Here is a 6,958-nt window from a genome sequence, read left to right on the forward strand (position 1 = left end):
GAGGATCACTATGAAGACCCACAACTGATGCCACCCATTGTGTCACTGCAGAGTGGGTGTAGGTGTATTTGCAGGGCTCTTTTGTGCAGACGGCTGAGAGACGTCGGCGATGTCCCCGGTTGCACCCTGGAAGGATGCGGAGGAGAAGTTGTTGAGGGCAGTGGTGACTTTGACAGCGACAGGTAAGAAGATGGTGCTCGGGCCAACCGGGAGCAGCTCGGCATGAAGGAGGCTGCAGATGTCCACAACTACATGTCGAGTGACTCTGTGCCTCCGTGAGCACTGCTGCTCAGAGAGGTCCAGGAAGCTGAGCCTCGGTCTGTGGTCCCTGTGGCGAGGGTAGTGCCCTCTGCGACGCATCTCTCTCTGCGGTAGCCCTCCCTCCTGCTCTGCAGGTGGATGTGTCACAGCACTCTGTTGTGGAGCTCCACGTGTCAGAGGTGGTCGGCGTGGATGGCGAGGCTGGTGATGCTGTTCGCCCTCCGAGGAGGTCATGACTGCAGCTACGGCGGCCCCCATCCGGAAGATGTACATCTGAGGGGGTCCGCAAGGTAGGTACATGTCTCTGGACCCCGGGGTAAGTGTGCAAGTTGGTGACTTTGATTGTCAGGAGGAGGGTGGTGGAGGCCAAACTTTGTCCCAAGTGACAGAGTGGCCTCCTGCAATGAGTGAGGGTCTCCCCCCACCACCTGTCAAATGGACCTTTGCAGCTGCCACAGGCTGACAGCTGCAACAGGTCCATTTGAACTGGGAGTGTTTCCCCCAGTGTGGGAAACAGTCCCAGTCTGCTCTAAAATCCCACCCCTCCTCACATAATCCCTTAATCAGGTCAGTTAATGACCTGAACAAGCAAAATAAATACCTTCAAGTGGCACCCCGCTGGCTTTAATTGCCTGCGGGATTCCCACCAGCGGGGGCTGCGCGCGCACGCCGGCGCATCAGCGGGGAACCCGGAAGTGCGCGGGTTCGAGGCGGGCTCCGGTCCCGCTCCGGGATTTCCCGATTTTCGGGGCCCCCACGCCAGAAACGCACCCGATAGCGGGTGCTAAAATGCTGCCCTATGTATCAGTTTGTTCCTGGTGGTAGCAATGTTGAGCTATAGCGCCGCCACCATCAGATGCCTAGCGGTACTGCAGCTCTGAAATATAAATCCAGAAACTACTGTCAGCGATATTAGTGGGCGAATGCTTAACACATTTGTATAACGTTCCCGCGACTGTTATTTTAACCGACTCACTCTTATTTGGAGCGAGAATCACCCATTTTGGTTGAATAAAATATAACTTATTTTTGGTGCATCTCACTCTTAAAAATGAATGCAGCTCCATATGTTTAAGTAAAGGAAGACTTGCATTTCTATCGCACCTTTCACGGCCTCAGGACCTCCCAAAGCACTTTACTGCCAATTAAGTACTTTTTCAAGTGTGGTCACTGTTGTAATGTAGGAAACACAGCAGCCAATTTGTGCACAGCAAGACCCCACAAACAGCAATGTGATAATGTCCAGATCATCTGTTTTTAGTGCTGTTAGTTGAGGGATAAATATTGGCCAGGACACCGGGGAGAACTCCCCCGCTCTTCTTCTTCGAATAGTGCCATGGGATCTTTAACGGCCACCTGAGAGGGCAGATGGGCCTCGGTTTAATGTCTCGTCCGAAAGACGGTATCTCTGACAGTGCAACACTCCCTCATTGCTGCATTGAAATGTCAGTCTGGCTTATGTGCAAAATTCCCTGGAGTGGGGCTGTGAATCCACAACCTTCTGACTCAGAGGCGAGAGAGCTAACCACTGAGCCGCGGCTGACAAAGTAGCTTGGTGCTCGGTCTTACTCTTTGATCTCAATTCTCTGGTGTTCACAGCTCTACTGACATTGCCTGTGGGAACCCTCATTCTGCGGCTGAAAGGGGAAATCTTGGTCACTACCGACCTGTGACACGGTTTTAGCGAGATGGACGTTACGATCCATTCGATGCCGTGATAACTGAGCAATGTTCATGTGAAGCCTGAAATCCTAACAACAGCCTGGTTTCGGGCGGGTAGGGTTAAAATCGCCCGTTTATAGATTGATAAAATGCAGCGATTATTTTGGCTGTAAATGCTTCGCCTCCTGGTGCTGCAGTAAAAGGGAAGGTTCAAGGAACTGAGGTATATGATACAACGACAAGATAGAGAAAGTGAACCCAGGCCAATTCTGTCAGACACACCAGAGCAGCAGGGCAAGAGGGCACAAGGTCAGGGTTGAAACGGGAAGTTTGCCACAGAACCCAAGAACTTTTTTTTTTCACAAAAGGCTGATCAACTGGTGGAACGAGTTGCTGGAAAGGCTGTTTGAGACTGGGAGCCTAGACTTAGTCAAGATACAGTTGGATGCTAGGAGGGGATGGTGGTAGGGTTGGCATGAGGTCAAGAGGGCCAAAGGACCTTCTTCATCCAATGCTGAGTTTTGATCTTGAGTGTAAGCAGATTGGAAATATATCGTCATTCCTTCATCGTCACTGGGTCACAGTCCAGTCCTGGAACTCCCGACCTAACAGCACTGTGGGAGCACCTTCACCACACAGATTGCAGCGGTTCAAGAAGGCGGCTCACCACCACCTTCTCAAGGGCAACTAGAGACGGGCAATAAATGTTGGCCTTGCCGGTGATGCCCACATCCTGAGAATTATTTTTTTATATAAAGATCTAAAACGGGGAAAAAGTGGATTTACTGACCACTCCCTCCCCTCATTTCCTCATCAGGAGATCAGCTGAATTCTCCAGCTTTGCAGAGCACCTTTTTAAAAAGAGGGTACAGTGGTGCCCGGTTTTCCATAACTGAGTTGGCTCAGGCTGTGAGGTGATTTTAAACCACAAAAACTAACTTCACAGGTAAGTCCGCTTACAATTGCGAGAGTAGAGTTAAGAAATACTTACATTTATATAACGAGTCATGTCAAAAAGCCTCACAGTGCTTCACCCAACCTGACCAAGGATGTGACAGCTCCACATTTGATCAGGTGAGGAGGCCCGAGGCCTTCAGCGGCCTGGGAGCCTGTGCACGGACCTCGCGGACGGCTCACCAAGGCCCCTCCCCCCAATAGCGTGACTGGAGTGGCTCAGCAGAACTCAAGGAAGTCAGTACTGTAAAAAATAAAACATTTCCCCCCCCCCCGCCCCTCCTCCTCCTCCTCCCCATCTCTCTTCAAGGCTGGCACCTCCTTCCCCCACCCATTCTTCAGTCCCTGACAGCACTGTCCGGTGCCAGTCTAGATCGGGGGCTTGAAGTGTACTTCACCAATCAAAATGCGGCCAGACAAGCGTCAATAGAAATACACGGTGCGCAGCTCGAAGCAGTCCCGTGGTGTTTGCTGTGTTGGGTAATGGTGCTATCAGGAGAGCCCACTCTTGCATTGACATTGCGACCCAGTGACCTTTCCTGTTTGCCTTTTCAGAAGGACCTGTGGCTCCGTGCCAGGCCAATGGAGCGGTGCTGAGATCCCTTCCAATCAGGAGCTGGCCGGGATGGGGAATGTTGGTGGGGGTGGGGGGGTGCGGTAGTTACCTGCCCCCTAAGCAAATGTTTATCTCATTGTGCGAGCTTTGAACCAATGGTGTGACTGAGCATCAAAACGTAACGTGCCGACAGGCTACCGATCTGAAATCCAGCATAAGACGTGTCTGGGTCACGCTCTGTCCATGACGTCTGTCCGCAGCATGTGTTTGAATAGGATTCTTTTTCTTTATTTAACCTTGGAGCATTGGAAACATCTGCTTCATGATACTTTAGGGTATATTTTCCCTCTGGTTGCACAGATAAAGAAAAAAAATTGCTGACAGTTTTCGTAAAAGTATTTCTTTCAGAGTTTAAGAAAGAAAGAATTGCATTTCTACAGCGCCTTTCACGACCTCAGGATGCCCCAAAGTGCTTTACACCAATGAAGTACTTTTGAAGTGCAGTCACTCTTGTGATGCAGGAAACGCGGCAGCCAATTTAAGCACAGCAAGGTCCCACAAACAGCAATGAGATAACTGATCAGATAATCTGTTTTAGATGTTAGTTGAGGGATAAATATTGGTCAGGGCACCACGGGAGAATTCCTCTGCTCTTCTTCAAATAGTACCATGGGAACTTTTACATTCACCTGAGAGGGCAGACTGGGCCTCGGTTTAACATCTCATCCAAAAGACAGCGCCTCTGACGGTGCAGCACTCCCTCAGTATGGCACTGCAGTGTCAGCCTAGACTCAAGTCTCTGGAGTGGGACTATGAACCCATGACCTCCTGACTCAAAGGAAAGAGTGCGACCCACTGAACCACTGCTAACACTTTACATAAAGAGCTTGAATTCCCATCCATTAAAAATTGTGGGAGGAAGACTATGGGCAGTGTTGCTGTGTTTTCCTGATGTGCTCAGCTGGTAGTATCCCCACCATCACGGAAGCCAGTCTTCGGCCAATTCGATTCACTCCATGTGATATCAAGAAACGGCTGAGTGCACTGGATACAGCAAAGGCTATGGGCCCCGACAACATCCCAGCTGCAGTGCTGAAGACTTGTGCTCCAGAACTAGCTGCGCCTCTAGCCAAGCTGTTCCAGTACAGCTACAACACTGGCATCTACCCGACAATGTGGAAAATTGCCCAGGTATGTCCTGTCCACAAAAAGCAGGACAAATCCAATCCGGCCAATTACCGCCCCATCAGTCTACTCTCAATCATCAGCAAAGTGATGGAAGGTGTCGTCGACAGTGCTATCAAGCGGCACTTACTCACCAATAACCTGCTCACCGATGCTCAGTTTGGGTTCTGCCAGGACCCCTCGGCTCCAGACCTCATTACAGCCTTGGTCCAAACATGGACAAAAGAGCTGAATTCCAGAGGTGAGGTGAGAGTGACTGCCCTTGACATCAAGGCAGCATTTGACCGAGTGTGGCACCAAGGAGCCCTAGTAAAATTGAAGTCCATGGGAATCAGGGGGAAAACTCTCCAGTGGCTGGAGTCATACCTAGCACAAAGGAAGATGGTAGTGGTTGTTGGAGGCCAATCATCTCAGCCCCAGGGCATTGCTGCAGGAGTTCCTCAGGGCAGTGTCCTAGGCCCAACCATCTTCAGCTGCTTCATGAATGACCTTCCCTCCATCATAAGGTCAGAAATGGGGATGTTCGCTAATGACTGCACAGTGTTCAGTTCCATTCGCAACCCCTCAGATAATGAAGCAGTCCGAGCCCGCATGCAGCAAGACCTGGACAACATCCAGGCTTGGGCTCATAAGTGGCAAGTAACATTCGTGCCAGATAAGTGCCAGGCAATGACCATCTCCAACAAGAGAGAGTCTAACCACCTCCCCTTGACATTCAACGGCATTACCATCGCCAAATCCCCCACCATCAACATCCTGGGGGTCACCATTGACCAGAAACTGAACTGGACCAGCCATATAAATACTGTGGCTACGAGAGCAGGTCAGAGGCTGGGTATTCTGCGGCAAGTGACTCACCTCCTGACTCCCCAAAGCCTTTCCACCATCTACAAGGCACAAGTCAGGAGTGTGATGGAATACTCTCCACTTGCCTGGATGAGTGCAGCTCCAACAACACTCAAGAAGCTCGACACCATCCAAGATAAAGCAGCCCGCTTGATTGGCACCCCATCCACCACCCTAAACATTCACTCCCTTCACCACCGGCGCACTGTGGCTGCAGTGTGCACCATCCACAGGATGCACTGCAGCAACTCGCCAAGGCTTCTTCAACAGCACCTCCCAAACCCGCGACCTCTACCACCTAGAAGGACAAGAGCAGCAGGCGCATGGGAACAACACCACCTGCACGTTCCCCTCCAAGTCACACACCATCCCGACTTGGAAATATATCGCCGTTCCTTCATTCGTCGCTGGGTCAAAATCCTGGAACTCCCTTCCTAACAGCACTGTGGGAGAACCTTCACCACACGGACTGCAGCGGTTCAAGAAGGCGGCTCACCACCACCTTCTCGAGGGCAATTAGGGATGGGCAATAAATGCCGGCCTTGCCAGCGACGCCCACATCCCATGAACGAATAAAAAAAAAAGTTGAGCCTTCCCATTGGAAAATCAGTGCCAGAGAGGAAAATGAACTGCTTTTTATAGCGGCAAGGTGATACCCTGGAAATAGTTGTGTCTTACCAAGTGTGAGCCGTGGCTCAGTGGTAGCAATGTTGCCTCTGAGTCATGAAGTTTGTGGGTTTAAGCCCCAATCAAGGGACCTGAGCATATAATCTAGGTTGGCTCTTCAGATGCCCTCATAGAATCATGGGAAGGTTAGAGCACGGAAGGAGGCCATTCGGCCCATTGTAGTCTCTGCTGACATATCCAGAGAATGAATTTTTAAAAATACCTCAGGCCGGAGGGCAGTACTCCAGAGCACTGGTGGTGATTGACCAATCAGCTTGGCTTATTGATAGGCTCTAAAGGGACAAAAGCTTGTTACTGTGGACTGGTATTATACCCATATGGCTCCAGGTAACCTGGAAGACTAATATCTCAATGGGCACAGTAGTTCTGACTGGGCAGTTTCAGTTGATTAAATTCCCATAGTACCCCTACACACCCTTGGGGTCCCTAAGCTGTGGCTCTTGCCAAATTGTGGCCTAATTCCTCTGGAGTTATGTAAATGGTGTGTGTCCCTATGGGAGAATAGTGTGCGCTCTGTATTGGACTCACAGCAACTCTACAGATTTCTCAGTAGCTTGGTTTGTAAACTTTTTGTGGGCTTCTGTCCAATTCAGACATCTGACCGAGAAAAATAAACAGTGGCCTTTCTGAGTGAGATTGCCAATTTAATGTCACATGCTCACTAGGAACTGGGTTGTGACTGGCCAATCTCATTTTACATAAACGTGCCTATTCTACCTAATGCCTGGTACCTGATACATTTATCCATCTTTTCTCTCTTCAGATCCTGACCGTACAGCTATTTCTTTCAAGTGTTTTCTGTTTTGA

The sequence above is a fragment of the Heptranchias perlo genome, chromosome 5 (genome assembly GCF_035084215.1).
Source record: "Heptranchias perlo isolate sHepPer1 chromosome 5, sHepPer1.hap1, whole genome shotgun sequence".
Lineage (NCBI taxonomy): Eukaryota > Metazoa > Chordata > Chondrichthyes > Hexanchiformes > Hexanchidae > Heptranchias > Heptranchias perlo.